We start from the raw sequence: 23,472 nt of genomic DNA, 5'->3' as shown, positions 1-23,472 counted from the left end.
TGCTGGGGATGTGCTTCCCCATTAACACCATGGGGCAAGTGGGAAAACAGATCAGGCTCTTTCCCTCCAAACACCAAGGTCCCCATTCTGTTTGAGGCTGGTACACGCTTGTGAAATGGATTTTACCGCTCCGAGCTGACTCAAAAATATCCGCTCTGCTTAGTTTCTGGTTACTGAGTCCAGGGAGAAGCAAACCAAGCCAGAAGGGTGGCCCAGCTCTCTGGCTGCGAACTCGGAACCTGGAAGCTGGTACTACTGAGCGGTAGCTGTGCACGGGATGTTGTGACTTTGTGCAACACCTGTAAAGTTCTCTGAAGCCTGGGAGCAAGGAGAGGCAGGTTTAGCTCCTCAGCTCAGTGAAACAGACCAGGCAGTAAAATAAGGCTAAATGAAAAATTATAGGGTGAATTTGGCCTCATAATGACACACAGATAATTTGTTGCTTGAACAGAGTCAAATGAATATAAACAAGTCTAAAATTTGCAGCATTAATTGGAGCTATTTTTCTAGGAAGCCCCATGGAAATATGAAGTGGCTTTGCTCTGCAATTTGTGATATAGTTTGCTATTAAACACATTCAGTTTAATTGTAGTAATGCTTCTCATTTTGGAAGCTTTCACAGCCACCGTGTAAAAATAGGAGAAGATGGCAGGAACCAATTCCCCAGCACAGATGTCCTCCTCCATTTGCTGCCTGCTGCTGGAGCAGACAGGTGTGCCAGGTGAACCTAAGCTGTGAAGCACAATAACACTGAGGACAGTGAGAGACATTTTGGGAGAAGTGGGTTTACTCTATGGGTAGCACCACGTGGGATAGGCTGTCACAAGTTTTGACTGCTTGGATAGTCACAGTGCCCTATCTGACCTTCATCCAACTTTGGCTTTCCATCTGTAGTCACAGCAATAGACCCATACATCTCTGCACGATATAGTGCCTAACATTAATACATCTGCCCGTTTTATACACTAATCCTGTGACCTCCCAAAGATGACATCGTGCTGGGCTGCCATATATCAAACACTTGCATCAGCTTCTTGTTGACTTTGGCCATATGGTGTCAGAACAATGAAGCAAAAACATTTTTAACCTTGACAAGCTGGGGCTTAAGATGGTAACTTAAAACATTTTTCCATATTTGGGAGTACAAAGCCTTCTCTTTAAATGTACAGTTTATTTTAATCTGTGTGCTTTAGAGTGGACAGAAACCTATGAGTGGGCAAAGGCCAAAGCTGATTAGGAGCCAGGTGAGCTTGCCCAGCACAGAGATCTTTGTTTTGATGACAGAATATGACTGCTGCATCCCGAGACATAAATCTCTATTACTTGGCACAACAGAAATAAACCTGGGCAACATTTGAGTGACTGGGTTTGTTGATCATGCTGCATGGATCTGGGCTTTTAGCACTCTGAATATGACTGAAAAGGCATCATCCAGTCTTTTCAAAGATCTCTGGTCTCCGTGTGGGCAGGTGGCATGTGGCCAAAAGGCGTGAACAAGAATGTGGGTTAGAGAGAATGAAAATAATTGTAAAATATTTATCCAGCCTCTCGGTTTTGCCCTTAAGGCAGTTGCTAATGGCGCACAGGAGGAGCTGAGAGGAGCACACCTGAGGTAGCTACTGCATGTTAAGGGACCTGTGATAGACAATGAAGTTGTGGCTTTACACAGCGCAGTGAGCAGACAGGTCTCATTCACAGGAGAAGCAGCAGCGCAGAGATATCCGAGGAAGAAGGTGACCAGAGGTATTATCTGCACCAGCCAAATGCACGCACGGTTCGGTGATGATCTGTGAACCTGGTGACATTCAGCAGCAGAGATCTTCCCCAATAGTCCAGCTTTGCCGCAGTGGGACAGACAAGTATTCTCTTGACTGAGACCTTCCGACCGCTTTCTCTGCACACGCGAGCAGCATGTCCTGGAGAACGTCAGTGCAATCTCACAGCGCATATTTTTCAAGGGCACGTACTGCGATGACACGTGTCATCCAGTGTCATCTGTGCCTAAAAAATATGGCATTCAAGAGCAAACACTTGGCAGAAACAACAGTACGGGCTCAAATTTAGACAGGAATAATTTATGCTGCGCATAAATGCTGGAAAGGGGCACGCTCCCTGGAAGGCAGGGAGTGAAATGTGTTGCTAATTTTGCTAGACAACTTCTGCCCTCCCTTCCTTTTCATTTTGTAGTTGCCAGCCTCCCTGGTTGCTCTTAAAATAGAAACATCCAATGCCTTGTTTAACTTACTCTGGGTGCCTGTGGGGAGGAGGAGTAGGAGAGGAATCCCCTCTCTGCAGTGTGTTGCTCAGTCTTTTCCAGGAAGCCCTGCTGGGAATTAAATCCCGGTTTTCCACCTGCCTCCAGCTTCACAACCCCCTCCCTGCTCTCCTTTTCCTGCCCCAGCTTTGTGCTGGGTTGAGGACTTCCCTGCCATCATCCCACTGTCTCACATCACTCTCCGACCCTGCCAGGGCATGCTGCTGTCAGAGGTGTGGAGCTGGTGGCAACCACCACGGAAAGGGGGGGCTTCTCCATGCCATACAGGCAGGGCACCCACACCAGCAGCGGGAAATGGAGAAGGGGTATTTTGACGTGGTCAAAGCAGATCTCCCCTTGCATTTCAATAAGCCTGTTATTGTTACTTGCTTGTTTGCAGTTAATCTCCCCATGCAGTATTAGCCTCAAGAAGGATGGCTCAGTCATGTTGCCATGCTACTGAACACACTCAGTTAGCTGTGAGGGGGCTAGATTGTGCCTCCAAACAGTTTGAGTGCTTCGCAATCCCCATACAATGACCCATGTAATGCTTGAGGTACTTCTTATTCCTCCCTCCTGCAGGGGATCTCCTTTCCCCTTCATATGGATGAGAAAACAGCTTGATTTTTGCTTTTCTAAGGGAAATACATAGAGAAAGCTTGCAGGAAGATCCATGAGACACCCTTATGGAGTGGGGTTTTTTGATATTTTCTCTGGAGAAGATGCAGCCAGTTGTCAGAGCTGTGGAGCCCTCAGTGGTGAAGCTCTTGCATGCTCTTTCAGAGCCCGAAGTGTCAGCACATCCCTCCCCAGAGGAGACACGTGCGCAGTTGAGCACAGTGGAGGAGCTCCAGCTCATGGGACCATAGTTAGGTACATGCCCACCTCCCCTGTAGTCACATTGCAGCTGCATCTGCCCCATCCCGTTTCTCCCAGGGACAACCGTGGGACAGTTCTCTAGAGAGGATGCCCTGCTCTGTGTGTGATCAGGAGGCTGCTGTCTTTTCAGAAGGGGTTGTAACGCGGCCATGATGTCATTGGGCTAAATACCGTCCAAGCCACGTCCTGTATAATTTTCTAGATCTTGTTACCCTGCCAGCTCAAAATTTGTTCTGTCTTCTAAAATCCTCAGTTACAAAGCAATGGGGAATGTAATGGAGCATGGACAATGCAAGTGAAGAAATACATACAGATGAATAAAAGAAAAAAACTTTCCTGGCAGAAATCCCCTGAACTCTGAGTATAAAGGAAATTTCTCTCCTCAATTTCTCTCTTTTTATTGTTTAACAAGCTGCTCCCAACCTCATGTTCAGTCTCAAGCTGAGAAGCCTGGCTGGCCTTGGGAATGTGGTCTCTTTGTGCACGCTGCTCCTCGGTTTGTTTTCTCATGGTTTCACGATGAGGGCAGAGGAACAAGAGATAAATATTAAGGTCCAGACCCAGTTGTATCCCCACTGTTTGGCTAAGGATGACCTCCGTTTTGCAAGAATTAAACAAGATCTCTACAGTTGCGGGAATGTTTGTGCATCGTGACAGACACCTGTAAAGCACTTAGGTGTGTTGAAGTGCTGGAGCAGGTCCAGAGAAGAGCAACACGACTGGTGAAGGGACTTGAACGTAAGACCTATGGGGAGAGGCTGAGGGAGCTGGGGTTGTTTAGTCTGGAGAAGAGGAGGCTTAGAGGTGACCTCATCACTCTCTAGAACTACCTGAAGGGAAGTTATAGCCAGGTGGGGATTGGTCTCTTCCCCCAGGCAGTTAGCAATAGGACAAGGGGGCATGGGCTTAAACTCTGCCAGGGGAAATTTAGGCTGGATATTAGAAAGATATTAGAAAAAAATTCTTTACAGAGAGAGTGGTCAGGCATTGGAATGGCCTGCCCGGGGAGGTGGTGGACTCGCCATCCCTGGAGGTTTTTAAACTCAGGTTGGACATGGCACTTAGTGCCATGATCTAATAAATGGACTAGAGTTGGACCAAGGGTTGGACTCGATGATCTCTGAGGTCTTTTCCAACCCAGTCAATTCTGTGATTCTGTGTTAGACCTGAAGCGATCAACAGGTTTCCAACTACTTAAAAACCAAAGTGACATTAGAAATTTCTATTTAGACAGGTGTGACAATGGCAGAAGCATGTGACAAGCCCATCCTAGTGATGCTCCAGGACTGCAAACATAGTTTGGCCATCTGGTACCTGAGAGTAGGAAGTTTAAATTGGATTTTAATAATACATTGCACCATCTGATACCGTGACGACTCAAAGGAAACCCACTTTGCTTACACCTTGAAGACTGCAGCCTGCACTGAATCCCAAAGTGCGGAGGAAATCTGCTATTTCTTTTCAAAAGTGTGTCAAGTACTTTGCTATTAAGGAAAAAAAAAAAAAAAGAAAGAAAGAAAGAAAAAAAAAGACAATAAAAGCAAATGACTTGGGTTTGTCATTTCTGTTTTACAAAAGAAGCGGCAATTAGGTGACAGGTGTGTAAATTCCCCAGCAATACTGCTGAACACAAAACACACATTCATTTGAGTCTGTTCTTGGAAATCCTTCACCAACTCATCTCCTAGAAGGAAATGATCACAACCCATCATTTCCTCCTGAGCTCTTCGAAGTTTTTTTTTTCCCTCATTTGTTTCTCCAGAGAAACTGAAAGGCTTGGAGATTGAAAGCATAATGATGGCTCTTAAAAAAAAAAAAAGTGACATTTAAAATTAGAGACTAAGGCAAGAGACAGGAGAGATGAATGATGGTCGCTGGTGAGGTTTGCCACTCCCTCCAAGCTTTGTGGTATTCCAGCTTGAAACAGCTGTAAATCATTTCCACCTCTGACCTATTCAAAGTGTCATCTCTGGGTCCCAGTGCAGCACGCATGGATTGCACAGCTCCCTTTCACTCCTTCCTGGTATCACCTACGGCTTCAAGTCCTAAATAGCTGGGGTAAATTATTAATCACATGTGCCATTTAATTAGGTACCACATGGTTTTCACCTTCCAAACTGGAGCCGGCTTGATTTTTTTCTTCAGGATGAAAAATACATCTGGATGCAGTCATGTGGGTTTCTCTGCAGATTTTACTATGTGTTTGTTAAAAAAGGCTAAAATATAAAACAAAAGGCCTCTGTCTATCTCTTTCCTTTGTACCTGTTACAGCTTGAATTGCGAAGACCACAATGGTGCGTGTTATTTAGAGGAGGTTTCACTGGGACTCCCTGCAGGGGCAGGAGCAGTGCCTGGGCACCACCACCTCATGTGAACTGCAATCCCCAAACCATGTTTTGGGGTGTGATGGACCTGGTCTGAAGTAGGAGCCATCAAATGTCTCTGCCTAACAGGACAGATGGAGGCAGATGGGCTGTGAACATGAACCATGTTGTCTGAGCGTAGAGGGAGCTGCAGGTGACCATGCCCAGTGCAAATGTACGGCCAGTCCCGTCTTCACTGGCTGGCAGGTCTTGCCACTGGATATGGGGTGAGCAGTTGTGAAGTGCAGTGATTAACTTGCAGGGTTAAGACCTTCTTGTGGTGAAAACTGCCATCCAAAAGGTCTGTAGCTGGGCTGGAGAGACATATTGCCCCTTGTTCCCTCCCTCTCTGGTCACCTCAACTCTAGTCTGCAGTGTCAGATTTGGCATTGCCAAAATCTTTATCCATTTGATCTGTAAGTGCACCAGCCAGGCTCCCAGCTGCTGGGCTGGTGTTCTTCCTGAGCAATGAAATTCAAAAGGAAACAAAATTGGAGCTACTATTTGATGTTCCTTGACTGGTTGTGCATCGGCTGCACTGGCATAAGCTGTAACGTAGACAGTGCACAGGAATGGACCGAGAAGAGCAAAAATGAAGTTTCCCTTGCTGCTCTTCATGTCACCTTTCAAAGTCCTCTCAATAGCTGCCTGAGAACACTGGGTGATGGAGGATATAGGACACCTAAAATATGCCTTGTTCATGGCTTGGTTTTGACAGTTGTGTGGTGGTTTTGGTTTTGCTTTCTTTTGGGGAGGAGAAATATTTTCCTCCTTTTAGAAACTTCCTGATGGTTCTCCACTCTTTTCAGCTCTTAACCTTAGCAATGATTGATATACATATATTTAAAGTTCATCAATTGTAATTTCAATCAGCTGAGCATGAAGACTGAGATGACAGTTCTCTGCGATGGCTGATATGTGGAATTTGAGTCTGATTTGGCTTTTATTTTTGTCTGACAATGAAGAGGTGAAATAACTGATTGTATATTTAACTTTAAGAGAGCTCAAAGGCTACATCACTGTGACTGCGTGGTACCCTGGCTGTACACTGGCCTTATTTTTGTCAGGTTATGGAAAGGGACAAAAGGGAGAACTACATTTAGGAATGATCAAGTTGGTAAAGACAGTATCATTATGATTTCTCAAAAAAAAGAGAATCAATAATGTATTAAGTATGTAAACAAGAGTGTCTTGTTGTCGAGGGTTAAGATTGCGGGGTGACAATAAAACCCTGGCAGATGTATTGTTAACCTCCTCTCCCCCCCACTTCCCCCTTTTTGCCCCTCCCTCTCCCCCCTTCCCACTCAGGACAGGCGATCGGGAGGGAAAGAAGGACAGAGAGAAGAGAGTTGGAAAAATTAAAGGTATTTTACTAATGCTACTAATAAGAATAGAGAAAATAATACAAAATATACAAAACCAATCTTGAAAGTCTCAGCAACTGCAGAGCCGGCCACCAAAGTCCAGGATTAGACTCTGCAGCCAAGTGGAGCTGGATTCAGTCTCTCACTAGGCCTCAGTTCTCAGGGACAACCAGCGAGATCCTCTCCTAAGGTCGGCCATAAGCAGAAGGGAAAAGGGAAGAGATCCTCGTGATCTCCCACTTTTATATGAAGTATTCACGTGAATGGAATGTTATACACAGTTGGTCAGTTTCTTAGTCACTTGTTTCTCGTCGCCCCTCTCGCGAGATGTCCATCCGTGCTTATCAATATGTTTGCATTCCATTGCTAGGTTTACCAAAACATGGGTCTGGTTCTCCAGGAAAATGCAGTTAATATGAAGGCTTTAGCTGACAGGCAAAATTCACTGAAAGAGAAACTTGTTTTTAACAAAACCAGGACATTCCACCCCTTATAATATGCCATTCGCTGAATACTTAAACCTTATCAATACAATCTATCAACACAATCTAATTAATCACTACTACTATATATATATATACATATGTACATATATACACAGGAGTAATTAATCAGTGGACCATCCTTTAAAAAGTTCATTAAGTTCATTTTGTCACAACAGTCTCCCAGGGCAGGAAAAAATGGTACAAGTGCATCTCATGACCACTGTTTGTGGGTTAAAGACATCAACTTCGAGGAATTGTCAGGCGCCACTCGAAGAAGCTAGCTCTGGTTTCATCATCACTGTCTTGATCTGAAAGACACTTATTAAATACTGTTAGTACGGCAATTCACATCATGCAGTTCAGTATTGAATATTTTCACCTAAACTCAAGTCCCCTTGAGGTACACACCGAACTTCTCCATCCTTAAGCATCACCCACCAGGTGCTGCCAGGTCCCTGGGCAAAAACAATCCCACGAATGGGCTTGCCTTTGCCTGAGGCAGGAGTAACCCAGACTGCCTTTCCTAACATATTTTTCATGTGTACTACAGGGACTTTATCTCCTTCTACAGTCCGTAGAATTTCTGATTGGGTAGGGCCCGGCTCGATTGGTTGATCCCCTGGTGTTGACCAACCAAGTGGCTTTTGCTAAATGTGAATCCCAGTTTTTAAAGGTTCCACCACCAAGTGCCTTTAGTGTAGTTTTTAGCAAACCATTGTACCTTTCAATTTTCCCAGAGGCTGGTGCATGATATGGAATATGATATACCCACTCAATACCATGTTCTTTGGCCCAATTGTCTACAATACTGTTTTTGAAATGAGTACCATTGTCTGATTCAATTCTTTCTGGCGTACCGTGTCGCCAAAGGACTTGCTTTTCAAGGCCCAAGATAGTATTTCGGGCTGTAGCATGAGGTACAGCATATGTTTCCAACCATCCAGTGGTTGCTTCCACCATTGTAAGTACATAACGCTTACCTTGACGTGTTTGTGGAAGTGTAATATAATCAATCTGCCAAGCTTCTCCATACTTATACTTTAACCATCGCCCCCCATACCATACAGGTTTTAACCGTTTCGCTTGTTTGATTTCGGCGCAAGTTTCACATTCATGAATAACCTGTGAAATAGTGTCCATAGTTAAGTCCACCCCTCGATCGCGAGCCCATTTATATGTTGCATCTCTACCTTGATGCCCTGAAGCATCATGGGCCCACCGAGCTAGGAAAAGTTCACCTTTATGTTGCCAGTCCAAGTCCACCTCAGCTACTTTAATCTTAGCAGCTTGATCTGCTTGTTGGTTGTTTAGATGTTCCTCGGTGGCTCGACTTTTAGGCACATGAGCATCTACATGCCGAACTTTCACAGGCAGGCTCTCTAGCCGAGCAGCAATATCTTGCCACAGTGTGGCAGCCCAAATGGGTTTACCTCTACGCTGCCAGTTGCTTTTCTTCCATTGCTGTAGCCACCCCCACAAGGCATTTGCTACCATCCATGAGTCAGTATAGAGATAAAGTATTGGCCACTTCTCTCGTTCAGCAATGTCCAAAGCCAGCTGGATGGCTTTCACTTCTGCAAACTGACTCGATTCACCTTGTCCTTCAGTGGCTTCTGTAACTTGTCGTGTGGGACTCCACACAGCAGCTTTCCACCTTCGATGTTTTCCTACAAGACGACAGGATCCATCTGTGAACAGTGCATACTGCTTATCAGTCTCTGAAAGTGTATTATACGGTGGTGCTTCTTCAGCACGTTTTACTTCCTCCTCATCTGGAGACATCCCAAAGTCTTTACTTTCTGGCCAGTCTGTAATCACTTCTAGGATCCCTGGGCGATTGGGACTTCCAATTCGAGCTCGTTGCGTGATCAATGCAATCCATTTACTCCACGTAACTTCGGTTGCATGATGTGGAGAGGGAACCGTCCCTTTGAACATCCAGCTCAGCACTGGCAGTCGAGGTGCCAGGAGGAGCTGTGCTTCAGTACCGATCACTTCTGAAGCAGCTCGAACTCCTTCATATGCTGCTAGTATCTCTTTTTCAGTTGGAGTATAGTTGGCCTCAGATCCTTTGTATCCTCGACTCCAAAAACCTAAGGGTCGACCTCGGGTTTCTCCTGGTGCTTTCTGCCAGAGGCTCCAGGTAAGTCCATTATCTCCGGCTGCGGTGTAGAGCACATTTTTAACATCTAGTCCAGTCCGAACTGGTCCAAGGGCCACCGCATGAGTTATCTCACGCTTAATTTGTTCAAAGGCTTGTCGTTGTTCAGGGCCCCACTCAAACTGATTCTTTTTACGAGTCACTCGATACAGAGGGCTCACAATGTGGCTGTAGTCAGGAATATGCATTCTCCAAAAACCTACAACACCCAAGAAAGTCTGTGTCTCCTTTTTATTAGTAGGTGGAGACATTGCTGCAATTTTGTTGATCACATCCATTGGGATCTGCCGACGGCCATCTTGCCATTTTATTCCTAAAAACTGGATCTCTCGTGCAGGTCCCTTGACCTTGCTTCTTTTTATGGCAAAACCAGCATCCAAAAGAATCTGAATTATTCTCTCACCTTTCTCGAAGACTTCTTTCGCTGTGTCGCCCCATACAATGATGTCATCAATATATTGCAGGTGTTCTGGCGCTTTACCTTGCTCCAGCGTGGTCTGGATCAGTCCATGGCAGATGGTAGGACTGTGTTTCCACCCCTGGGGCAAGCGATTCCACGTGTACTGGATGCCTCTCCAGGTGAAAGCAAACTGCGGCCTGCACTCTGCTGCTACAGGAATAGAGAAAAATGCATTAGCAATGTCAATTGTAGCATACCACTTAGCTGCCTTTGACTCCAGTTCAAATTGCAGTTCTAGCATGTCAGGCACAGCAGCACTCAGTGGTGGCGTAACTTCATTCAGGCCACGATAGTCTACAGTTAGTCTCCACTCATCACTAGACTTACGCACTGGCCAGATTGGGCTGTTAAAAGGTGAGCGAGTCTTACTGATCACACCCTGGCTTTCCAATTGACGGATCAACTTCTGGATAGGAATCAAAGAGTCTCGATTGGTGCGATATTGCCGGCGATGCACCGTCGTGGTAGCAATTGGCACCTGCTGATCGTCAACCATCAGCAGTCCTACAACAGAAGGATCATCTGAAAGACCAGGCAAATCAGACAGCTGTTCAATTTTCTCAGTGTCCACAGCTGCTATACCAAATGCCCACCTATACCCTTTTGGGTCCTTAAAATACCCTCTCCTGAGGTAGTCTATGCCAAGGATGCACGGAGCATCTGGACCAGTCACAATAGGATGCTTTTGCCAGTTTTTTCCAGTTAGGCTCATTTCAGCCTCTACAACAGTCAGTTCCTGGGATCCCCCAGTCACTCCAAAAATATTGATGGATTGCGTTCCTTTATAATTAGAAGGAATTATCGTGCACTGTGCACCAGTGTCCACTAAAGCTTTGTACTCCTGGGGGTGTGTTGTACCAGGCCATCGTATTTGTACAGTCCAATAAACTCTATTATCCCTTTCCTCCACCTGGTTGGAGGCAGGGCACCTCTAATTTCTGTTTTGCACAGTCTCTGGGTGTGAATTAGAGGTTCCTTCAAGAGCATCAGAATCTCTTCTGCTCCTTTTGTAAACTGGAGCAGCCACCTTCCTAGGAGTTTTTCCTTTTATCTCACGTACTCGTTCTTGAAGTTCTGAGGTAGGTCTTCCATGCCACTTATTCATGTTTTCTCCCTGCTCATGTAGGAAGAACCACAGTGAACCTCTTTTTGTGGGCTGCCTCTGTCCTCTCTCTCGAGATTGGAAACGCCTTTTCCTAACAGCTGAAACATAGGTTTGTGCAGGTCGTGAATGGTATGTGTCTTCTCTGAGTTCTTTGATTTCTTGCAATAGCTTTTCAAACCGGTCATCAGATTTTTCACACAGTTTCTCTACAGCAGAGACACAAGCCCGTAGAGAACCAGCAAGGCTGTCCTCAAAGTTCCGGAGCTGCTCAATCACTTCAGTAATATCTTGTATACCTCGTGATGACCAGACCATTCCTGCCAATGACTTAGCATATGCAGGTGGTGCACTTTGTACAAATCTGCGCCACAGGGGTCGTGTACAATTGATTCTATCTGGGTCTGTCCCCTCTTGGCTGTTTGGTTCAAAATAGATGATCTCTCGCACAGCTAATTCTCTCAGGAGCTGAATACCTCTCTCCATAGTATTCCAGTTCCCTAACTTGGATATACAATCTTCCTTGTAGGGAAATCTTACTTTCATAGCTGCCAGGAGTCGGGCCCAGAGAGTAGTGGCATTAGACTCTCTTGAAATTGCCCTATCAATGGTGGAGTCTCTTGACAGAGATCCCAGCTGCCTGGCTTCACCACCTTCCAATTCAATTGTTCCTGCCCCATTGTCCCAGCATCGGAGCAGCCAGGTTAAAATATTCTCGCCTTCACGACGACTAAAGTCTTTTCGCAGATCTCTCAGCTCACCTGGAGAGAAGGACCGAGTGGTGGTCACTTCATCTCCTCCCTGTCCTGATGATGATGGCCCTTGGGTTGATGTTGGCCCTGTGCCATCATCTGCTGCACGGGTAGTCTTTCTAGTGACTTTCTTACAACCGGCAACTGATGCTGATATGGGTTTACCATCATTTGATTCACTTCCAGAGTCTGAATGACTGTCACAGTGGTTACTGTGGTTACAGCAGCAACAGTGCCCAGTGTGTGAAGAAAGGGGGGCTGCCTTAGCCTGTGAGGCTGGAGAAGTAACGTTATCAGCAATGTCCTTGGGCTGCGTAGGAGCCGTACCTTCAGCCTGCGAAGCCGCGGTTGGCGGGGGGGCAGTGGCAGCAGCTGCAGCCTTTGCTGCTTTGCTCTTTCTCGAGCGGCCAGGAGAGCTTTTTGCTAAAGCTTCCGAAGACGCATCGCAAATCTCAGGACAACAAAGAGACGCAAACCTCCTGTTGAACGCCATTTCTCTTAACAGAAGCACAAACTGACACACATTCAGCAAACCAGATAACACCATCACAGTTCTATCAAAACTCCAAGGATATTCAAAATTCTCTAAAACATTTGCGAACTCTCCTAGCGAAAAAACGAAAGTATTGTTAGTCAGCCTTTCTAAAGATTCGCTTGACCAATTAGCAAACACAGAGCCGTTCTGCTCTTTAATCTCTCCTGGAGGCTTTTCAAGGTAAAGCAGAAGCGAGTAGAAATTAATTAGCGGCTGCAGTACAATGAAATAAACCAGTGACAAACCACACAGTATCATCATAATCATTGTCCAGTTCCTTGTTGTTATATAATGAATACTTCGATTAAGAAAGAAAGCCCAACACAGATATGGAATCAGTGAGCACAAGGTAGAAAACAACTGATACAACTTATGCCATAACATCTTTAAATCAACGTAATTCACTTTGCCTTAATACCACTAAATAATGTCCGAAGCAAACAGACGCGCGAGTATCACAACTCTATGAGTTGGCACCGTGCCAAGAAAACTGAAAGGTACGTTAGAGCAGCAGAAAAGCCAAAAATCTCCAAATTTACCCCTTTCTCTTGCCCCACGTTGGGCGCCAATTATCTGTCGAGGGTTAAGATTGCGGGGTGACAATAAAACCCTGGCAGATGTATTGTTAACCTCCTCTCCCCCCCACTTCCCCCTTTTGCCCCTCCCTCTCCCCCCTTCCCACTCAGGACAGGCGATCGGGAGGGAAAGAAGGACAGAGAGAAGAGAGTTGGAAAAATTAAAGGTATTTTACTAATGCTACTAATAAGAATAGAGAAAATAATACAAAATATACAAAACCAATCTTGAAAGTCTCAGCAACTGCAGAGCCGGCCACCAAAGTCCAGGATTAGACTCTGCAGCCAAGTGGAGCTGGATTCAGTCTCTCACTAGGCCTCAGTTCTCAGGGACAACCAGCGAGATCCTCTCCTAAGGTCGGCCATAAGCAGAAGGGAAAAGGGAAGAGATCCTCGTGATCTCCCACTTTTATATGAAGTATTCACGTGAATGGAATGTTATACACAGTTGGTCAGTTTCTTAGTCACTTGTTTCTCGTCGCCCCTCTCGCGAGATGTCCATCCGTGCTTATCAATATGTTTGCATTCCATTGCTAGGTTTACCAAAACATGGGTCTGGTTCTCCAGGAAAATGCAGTTAATATGAAGGCTTTAGCTGACAGGCAAAATTCACTGAAAGAGAAACTTGTTTTTAACAAAACCAGGACACTTGTGTAAAGCACGTAATGGCCTTAATTTCCCTACATCAGTGGAATATGGGTTAGGTGTTAGGAAATGCTGTCGGCAGCAAAGGATAACAAAGCATCTGAACAGACTGCCTAGGACATGTGCAGGATCTCCATTGCTGCAGATTTTTCGAGATCATTTGAAAAGGGAATTCAGCAAAAATGAGATAAATGTGTTTAATCCTTCCATGGACAAAAGGACACTTCCAGCCCATTTTCCGTAATTCCCTCCATTATCGCATAAAACAGAGACACTTCCGTTATCCGAGGCAAGATGGCAAGGTGATGGTGAGATACAGATAGCACCTTTAATAAGACTAATTGGTTTATCTTCGAAAAAGTATAAAAAGCTCAGGCTCAGAAATCCTTCTACAGGCTTGAAATAGAGGCAGCTTTCTTCAGAGCTGGGAGACTTAAATACATCCACAAACTTAAACATGCAGCTTTGCTGGATAGCATGAGCTACAGACTTGTTGATACAATTTTATGGTACATTACAATCCTCCCCAACTTTATGTTCCAGGAGGGGTAATTAATTATTTGCTTCATTGGAGATTACCTATTGCTTTTCTTTCTCCTGCCAGCATGTTTTCTCCTACATCAGTGTCAGCTACATTACCTTTCAGAGGTGGTCCCTATGCTATGTATGTAGCACATTGCTGCAACAACATACATGCAGATCTGAAGTCAGGGAAGGATGACCCCTGCTATGTTTTTTAGGACAGCGTTCTGGTCCTTTCAAGTCTGAGGGTGTTGTCCAGTCTCTTCTTGAACACTGTCAGGTTTGGGGCTGTGACACCTCCCTGGGGAGCCTGTTCCAGTGCTCCACCACCCTCTGGGTGAAGAACCTTTTCCTAATGTCCAACCTAAACTTCCCCTGGCACATCTTCCTGCCATTTCCTCGGGTTCTGTCACTATGTACCAAGTCTGGCTTCATGGCTTGATGTCTCCCAAGTGCTGTCTGCAGTCCCAGGACATACCTCTGCTCTGCAGGGGCGCAATTTCTCATCCATCTTCTTCCCCAGCTCAATGTCATTCCTGACAGATATCTGCCCACCTGTCAGTAGTGGATACCTGCAGTGATGGAGAAACCACAGCTTTTTCAGTCTTCTCCAGCACTTCCTTATCTTCAATTTTAGAAAGCCTTCCATGCCACAATGCTTAACTTTTTACTTTTACCATTGAATCATTTTGTTTTAGACCTTGCTGCCCCCCTCTGACCTGTCTCTGCTTGGCCCACCCATCATACAGATTGTGTTTGAAGCACTGTTGCCCAAGCTGGGCACTGAGGCCTTTGAGGGAAGATCATCAAGCAGAGCAGAGCAGAACTATCTTGTGTTTTCACGTTGGGACACTTGTGTTTATATATCCCCTACAAGACTTACCTTTTTTACAGCAACAAGATATTATTGAGTTATGCTCAGCCTGTAGCTCACTTCTCCAAAATTGCTCCTCACCTGGTAATTCCCTGGTGTGATTTTGAGAAGTTGTGTTTGCTGTTTAATGCAGAACTTCATATTTGACTACTCAAAACTGAGTCAAACTGTTTTGCAGGGGATTTCTTAATTTATTTTATTTTTTAGTTCTTAATCTGTGTACTAAGTTGCATGCAACCTCTTCCAGCTTCATGTCACTAGCAAATGTCCCTTTTTTTCTATTCCTAGGTTGTTACTGAAAATGTGGAGTGACATCAGACTTGGGACAGACCGCACAGACCACTGCCTGAATGTCCTTTCAGTCTTATTGTGAGGTGAGACTAGGGCACCAAGAAGAACTCTCTATGATTTTCCAGCCACTCTTATAACCATCTCAAATAATTTAATCTGGACCATACTTCTTCAGCTTCGAAAAGTCAAGATATGTGACATTTACTGATTCTTCCACTATCTTGTTATGAAAACAAATTTAGATTGGCCTGACATAACCCAATACAATTAGGTCAGTTTGATGCATGCTGGCTGTTAATAATCTCCTTGTTTTCTCCCAAACACTTACAAAATTGTTTGTGATTTGTTCCAGGAGAGTTCATGGAAGTGAAGTTGAGCAACGTGAGCTACTGGAGTTAATCCTGAAGTCCATGGAACCGACACAACCCCTGCCAGGAGTACCATGTGCTTTAGGTCAGTGTCAAAATAAGGGGATCTTTGATATTTAATTAAATCAATTATCTTTCCTATCCATGTGGAAATGTGCCATTAAGTATTTTGCAGGTAGAATAGGAGGATTCAGTGGGAAACTGCTGGAGCAGCTCTGGAAGCTGGTGGAAAACTGAACTTGCCTCCCCCTTTTCTCAGGCAAAACTAACCCTCAATTTACTTGCTGGGGGACTTCTCAGGATCACTTGCAGGAGGGGGATGCCAGGCTTCTTGGAAGTGCTGCAGGGGTTAGCCAGCAACTGAAGCTTTTGGTTTGGTCTAGTCAGGGTTGGGTTCCTAGTGCCACAGTTCTGCGTTCAGGCTCAGACCTTTGCTCCCCTACCTTGCACACAGTTGTTGTGTGTTTCCAAGGGACTGCAGTTGTTCATCAAGAAGGAGAGCAGATCTGGGTCTTGACACTGAAAAAAACCCCAAATGTCTGACTAAGTATTGTAAATGAGGGATCCATGCATGTTTTTGGGTGTGTGGGCAAGGAGGAATCTTGTGGCTGCCTCCAGTACAGATGTGATGTGTGGAGGGGCTCTTAATCCCAGTAGTTTGGTCTGGAAAAAAAAATGAGTCCTCCCACAGGTACTGCTTTCACTGATCTGGGCTTCAGGTCCTTATATATGATAGTAACTACTCTCGATGAGTAAATTGCCCCTCACCTCTGATGTGCATATTGCTCCTTTTACAGTGCTCACAAACACCCAGTGTTTTTGCTTTTCATTCCCGATGTTTTCCCACACCAAGGCTATGCGCTCTGAGGGTTTTTTAAAATTTCATTCTATGACACAATGTGTTCATTCCTATACAGTTCCCTCTGAAGATCCCTGCAACAATACCATGAGAGGATCTGTGCGACTCCAGCCACGACAGGTGCGTTCAGCTGCTGCTGAAATTACGTAAGGCATCTAAAAATAAGCAAAACCTCCAAGTTTTCAGGGTGAATCCAGTTTCTTGGGATCTACTGCAGCGAGGAAGGAGGAGGGGGCTGGCTGGAGCTGAATCCCCACCCCAGACCCCTGCCTTGCGCTCAGCTCTACCCCTTCCCATGCAAAGGGAACTGACTCCTGAAGTGGAAACCCTGTGGCTGGGCTGGTGTTTTTCAGAGGAAGGTCTGGTTTTTGCTGTGCCAAACACTGGGTTTTGACAAGCCAGGCAACATCCTCTTGGTATGTTTGCATCTGCGTAAGGCTTCTGGTTAAAGTCTGGGGGAAGTGTAGAGATCACGCCTTAACTATGAAAACAGTTCTGTTCTCATGTCATAGGTTCCAGCACATCAGCACGTAGGAGCACTCGTTTCCTTTGAGCGGCACTGGTTTGTATCAAAAAAGAAAAAAGGAAAAAAAATATATTAAAAAGCAAGCAAGACACAGTTTTGCTCCTGTTGTTGCTTAAGCCGCTCAGTCTAATGTCAAGAAGAGGATAGAATTGAATTTCCAGACACCCTTTCTGGGTAATTACCCTTCCTCTTCTCACATCCTCAAGAAAAGGCTGATTTTTATAACCACTGTATTTGTGGGTTTTCTTACTCTAATTTTTTTTTTTTTGTTTTTAACTGTGTCAAATATATTAGATCAGGCATATGCAAAAGGCTATGGAATATGACTGTATTCAGCCAAAAGTGATTATTCTTAAGGGATAATTTGACTAATGAAAGTTTAATTGTATTTCAGGGAACCGTATGCCATTGTGGTGCATTATTTTTGTACCTCATGGCTTGTGCTATTAAAAGATTGCAGCTGATACAGAGTGATATGGGAGGATGCCAACTGGATTCAGAGAATTTAATCAGATTACTTTGGCTTTGAAATCTCTTCATTGGTTAGTTACAAAATTTCCTATTAATTTTAGGGCATTTCTCCTCAGTTTTGAGGTCTCTAATAGCATTAGCTTGAAACCTCAGGAATGATTTGGGAAGGAAGAGATATTTCATGTTATTCTATTTTCCTCTAGTCATTTTTTTCTGAAGTTTCAGCTTGTGTAACTTTGGGATGCGTGTTGAATACCTTTTGAAAGCATGCGAGAGCAGATAGTTTTAAAGGTTGTTGTCCACATATCTGAAATCATCTGCCTTCACAGATTCAAAAGGCTTGTCTCCATTTTCATTTGTAGCCCTTTGTACAGCTTTTAAATTTTGAAGCTTCTTGTTTGAATAAAAAGCATGCACGTGCAAAAGGCTTAAAAATATCAGTTACAAATTCAGTATTTCCCCCCACACTGATACACTGGGGTGGAAGAAAACAGCTACTGGGTGGATAACAATTATGTGGAAGAAAAAAGCATCTACTAATGCTGGGTACCACAAGCAGAAAGAGGAATAAATGACTGGTGCTTAGGAGAAGCCCAACTGAGTTCACATTGCTGGAACAAAATGCCCACCAGAAAGGACATCAGATAACAGGATACTTTGCCTAGTGGGGTAATTACGATTCAAATAGTAGATGTATTCAAGGCAACGTAAGATAAATTCTCCAAAAATATGGTGTAGGCTGCATAGCGGTGTCAGGGGAAGATGAGGGCCTGGTTCACCCGCTCTCCTTCCCCATTACTTCTCAATTGCCCTCAGCCCCCTCTGTTGGTCGGGGGATGTGGGCAGGAGGGGGCAGTGGGTCCCACTGTATTTCACAGAAAGAAGCCAGGGCCAAGATAATCACCTAATAAAAACAAAATTAACGAAATTTTGGACACGGAACAAAGGGATGCACCAAATAAGGATGGCCAGAGCCAGGCTCCCAAAGGTATGAGCTTTGTCTGAGCCTGTTTGGAGGGTGTTGGTCTCTTCTCCCAAGCAGCAAATGATAGGACAAGAGGAAAAGTCACCAAGCTGTGGTAGTGGTGGCTTAGATGGGATATTAGGATTTTTTTGCCTGGAAAGTGTTGCCAGGCACTGGAACAGGCTGCCCAGGGAAGTGGTTGAGTCACCATCCCTGAAGTGTCTAAAATATGCATAGATGAGGTTCTTAGGGACATGGTTTAGTGACAGAGTTCAGTTAATGATTGGACTTGATGATCTTGAGGATCTCTTCCAACCAAAATGATTCTATCATTCTATGTCTGCTTGTTTCTTATCAAGTAGGGGTGTATCTGGTGCCTGAGACAGTGCCAGTCCAGGCTGGGATTTTTTTTCAGCTTCACATTACAGAGAAATAGGAACTTCTGGTTATGTTTAAAGAGCAAGGGTGGGAAGAAAATCCCACTGACAGCATATGCCTTATGACAGCACTAGCACATTCTTTGTGAAAGTGATGGGCAGCTAATGAAATCAATGCAGGAAAGAACCCAAACTGGGGGGGCTTTTTGTTTGTTTGTTTTTGTTTGCTTGTTTGTTTGTGTTTGTTTTTTTTTTTCCCCTTCTCAAAAGCTCTGGCCTGAGAAGGGGCTGCAGAAACAATCACAGCCTGTGAAATCAGGACAGTATTCAAAAAAAAAAAAACAACAGAGGGGCAGGGGAAAGTAGGATATATAATTAGTGCCAGCTGGATGTGAAATCACTCTGGCATTTCAGAATAATAAAAATATTTTTTGGCCATTCATTTGGTCTGGCATGTAACATCAACACTGCTGCCACATCAGCATTCAGAGTTAGAGTGCCGGAAAGGAGACACCAGCAGAGACCAAAAGGCTGCTCAGCTTCCCAGAGCAGGACATTGTTGTAGGATCACAGAATCACAGAATGTAAGGGATTGGAAGGGACCTTGAAAGATCCTCTAATCCAATCCCCCCACTGGAGCAGGAACACCCAGATGAGGTTACACAGGAATGTGTCCAGGTGGGTTTTGAATGTCTCCAGAGAAGGAGACTCCACAACCTCCCTGGGCAGCCTGTTCCAGTGCTCTGTAACCCTCCCTGTGCAGGTTTCTTCTCATATTTAAGTAGAACCTCCTGTGTTCCAGTTTGTACCCATTGACCCTTGTCTTATCATTGGTTGTCACTGAGAAGAGCCTGGCTCCATCCTCATGACACTCACCCTTTACATATTTATAAACATTAATGAGATCACCCCTCAGTCTCCTCTTCTCCAGGCTAAAGAGACCCAGCTCCCTCAGCCTGATCACAGATACAGCATCACTGGGAAGGATGCTCCAGGCAACAAGTATGCAAGCAGGAGCACTCCCTGGATCCAGGGTAGCCAATGGATGGAGATTGTCAGGAAAAAAAAAGCGCAATTTGCTGGACCAACTGCTGAAAAAGGGAGGAGTAGCTGTAGCTGAGATAAAAGGGGGCTGGTGGCAATGGCACAGCTTTTCCTATGTAAAATTTTTCATTATTTGACTTGCTCATTGCTCAATCTAACCTCCATTTTGACGTAGGCATTTTAAGTTTGACCTTCCCATAAACATAAGATGAGAAAAATCTTTCCAAAACATATGGCACAGCTTTGGATGATCTGAGCATCACAATTTGCAATAGGAGGAGTGAATTTCTTCAGTCTTCTTTAGCTTGACCCTTGTTTACAGCCACCTCTCTCTTTCAGCGTTATGCTACCCCGGGTGAGTGCTGTCAATGCAACGAGGAAAAGCAGCTTTCACTTCTCTGTGCTTTGGACACACACACTTGCCCCCTGTTCTTCACCCAAAGCTGAGAACTGTGGGGATGAGGAGCCATTGTAATGAATAAGGCACCTTGTTGAACAAGCAAACGTCAGACAGGGAAGTGTTGAACTGGGAGATATATTTCCTATTTTATTCTAATGCCTGGTCCAGGGCTGATCTGTGACTAAGATAAGACAGAGATGATGGAGAGCCAGAAAAGCACATCAGGTGGAGCACAGCAGCATGGAGGTGGCTCCTGTGCAGCGATGGGTGTCACAGAGGTGTTTGCGAGGAGGTGGCACCTCCCCAGCCAGGGAAGTGCCATGTGCTTGGCCACTGGGACATTCCCTCATCCCAAATCCAGGTTTGACACTGCTCTTCCTGAAGCAAGAGACACCAAATGCAGGGTTTCACTGCATGGACTTCACAAGGGAAGGCTTCAGACCTACTTGGACAAGTGACAGAGGGACACTGGGTAGGAGGAGGGACCAAAGAAAAATTGGGAGAAGCAAAGGGGTCTCCATGGGTTGACATATAAAGGAAGCTGCTGTAAATCAAGCTGAGTTGGACCCAGCAAGGACAGCAAGCAGTAAAGTCCTTTCTGAGGCATAAACAGAAAGCAGACGAGAAGTGAGTAAGGAAGCAGTAAGGGAAGAGGCAAGTGCAAGAGATATTCAGATAGTGAATCAAGCTAAAAAAAGCACCATAATTCAGTTTTTTAATAAACAGATGTTAAATACTTTGGGTAAAACCAATAACGCTGTCAGGAATTAGGGCATGAAGATTCAAGGGATCACACCACAGGTGAAAAACAAAGCAGTATGATCAGTGCTTACCACACCTTATACACCTATATATGTACCTTACCTTACCACATAGACAAGATCATCTCCATCCAAGGACCCTAAAGACTCATTCATCAGACCACAGGGAATTGTTAATCCAACAGTAACTACTTTTTCCATAAAGTACTCAGTCAGAGGTGCTAACCCAGATTTAGAAAACGGGAAATTATTCCTAGCTTGTTGATCACTGTAGTCTTGATATTAGAAAAGGCCTAGAACAAAATTTGAATGACAAATGAAAAATAATAGAGTATTCAGGAGAAAAAAAAAAACCCCACCTGTTAAATTTAGGCTGAGTTTAGCAGGGGTAGCTCGAGGCAGCCTCATCTGATAGACAACTGAAAGACCAGCAGATGACTGATAGAAAATTGATTTTCTAGGTATGTAATATAGCTGAATTTCAACAGATTATTTTGATATAGAGATACCTGGAAAATTTTCAGAAAAGCTAACGAAGATGGACATTAGTGTAAGAATGATGGGTGGGGTAAAAGTTTGACTCACAGTGAGAAACAGCTTTTGTACTTTAGGGGAGCATCAAGTCAGAGGGAACCTGCCAGTGGCATTCCTTACAGACAGGTCTTAGCTTTGGTTTTCTTAAATACTTGCATGACTGGTTTTGGCACAGACAAATGGGAGTGTACTTATGAACACTGCTTTAATGTGCTGTCATTAGGGAGTAGGATATGGGCAGGTTTTGGAAGGAACTGGTTAAGTTTGAGGAGTGGGGTAAAATGTGTCAGATGAGATGGAGTAACACAGAACAGCAAAGTGATGCACAAAGGAAATTTTGTACTATGCTCTGGGAAATTTGTCCATTGAAAGTCATCTGGCCTGGAGAGATCTGAGCACTGGACTCAACTATGGGTGACTATGGAGAACAAATGTGAGGTGACTATGAAAAATTAAAACCAGCCCAAATAGGTATGAAAGCTAGTGTGGAAGAAGGATATGGTGAGCCCTAATGAAGATGCTGGCAAGCTCTGACTTACTCAACTCCAATTATTCACTTTTAAGAGAGAGAAATTTTACTGAAATCAAATCAGGTAAGGACATAAAACTGAGCTAAGGGAAAAAAAAAATCTAATTGCTAAAAGGTGAATAAAAAGCTTTGGCTTGTGTTCCTTAGTGAAAATGAAGCTGAGAGTTGGTTGATGTCTATCAAAATAATGTAGGTAACCCGAAAGGAAGGATACAAACTATTTAAGCTGGGGAGATGATCGGCACGAAAGTCAATGGGTCTGGACTGTTTGCTGTTACCTAAGGCTGGAAACTAGAGGATGTCTCCTCTGGCTTGAAAGCAGTAAGGTGCTGGGACAGCCTTCAAATAGAGGCAAGTGCCCAGCTGGCATGAAGATGGAGTCTCAGGAGGGTGAGAAAGAGCTGCAAGCAAGGGGGCAAGACTTGAGGTTATATGAATTTAATTCCCACCCTGTCTTCTTCTGTTTGAGTAGCCAGTAATCCCTTGATGAGCCTCACAGTGGGCTCTGTTTGCTCTGCACTGTATCAATGTTTATCTCATTTGCAGCAGAGAAAGCAAACCCGGGAAATGGGAATTTCACTCCGAGGAGAAACGCGACGGTGCCCTCGCTTGTGAGCTGTGAAGGGCAGATCTGCCTCCGCGTTTCAGCAGACTATTCTTCAGCCATCTTTCATTCATCGTCGGGAATGAGAGCTAATTAACTCCTAGCCTGTTTCATAACGGAGAGACTAGCCTCTCTAAGAGGTAAGACACTTCCTTTCTTTGCTTGAAACGTCATGAACTTTCAAACTTGGCAAGGCTCTTTTGAGTTCAATCTAATAGTAAACCCAAACTTCCCATCGCACAAAAGCAATGAGCCTGAACTTGCCTGAACTTGCCTCAGGGAGCTGAGATCCAAAGCTCTGTCATTCGCTCAAAAGCCATTCTCCTCTTTGCAAGGGCAGGATGTTGTTGTAACAGAGCATCCTTGCTGTTTGCTCAGCCTCCCTTCCTCGTGATGAAATCCCTGTATAGCGACTCTGGAGGTCCTCCTTCAGCTCCATTTTTGGGCATACAATGTGCTGCCCAACTAATCCCCACTCTTTTCTATGAGTGATTTATGGAGACTCGAAGGACATTGAGAATCAGCACATTCTCTGTTTTCCAAACGTTGGTGCAACGAGAGCGGTACTTTTTCTGCCAGTGGGAACCTGAAAGACCTGATGGGCTTTTCTGGCAGGACTCGATGTCAATGAAAGGGGCGCCAAGCTGCCCGCGGAGCAAGAGGAAGTACCAATGTGTGTTTGCTTTGACTTCCACTGGGAACCACGGAAAAAATATTTTGACTTGATTTTACAGTTCAGTTTCTTGTTAGCACAATGCAAGCGCTCGGCCAGT

General features: G+C 44.7%; 1 protein-coding gene across 1 annotated transcript in view; it reads left to right on the top strand.

The window, feature by feature from the left end:
- The window catches only part of NUFIP1 (nuclear FMR1 interacting protein 1), a 93,477-nt gene that overhangs the window by 43,168 nt on the left and 26,837 nt on the right, over positions 1 to 23,472 (top strand). The window contains exons 10-12 of the transcript XR_014186173.1: positions 15,260 to 15,345; positions 15,615 to 15,715; positions 22,642 to 22,839. The gene's annotated coding sequence lies outside the window, so the exon portion shown is untranslated. The remainder of the gene's footprint in view (positions 1 to 15,259; positions 15,346 to 15,614; positions 15,716 to 22,641; positions 22,840 to 23,472) is intronic.

Source organism: Streptopelia decaocto (assembly GCF_964273445.1).
Source record: "Streptopelia decaocto genome assembly, chromosome: 1".
NCBI classification, from domain to species: Eukaryota; Metazoa; Chordata; class Aves; order Columbiformes; family Columbidae; genus Streptopelia; species Streptopelia decaocto.
Note: the sequence above shows the minus strand (reverse complement) of the source record. Positions and strands in the feature narration are given on the sequence as shown.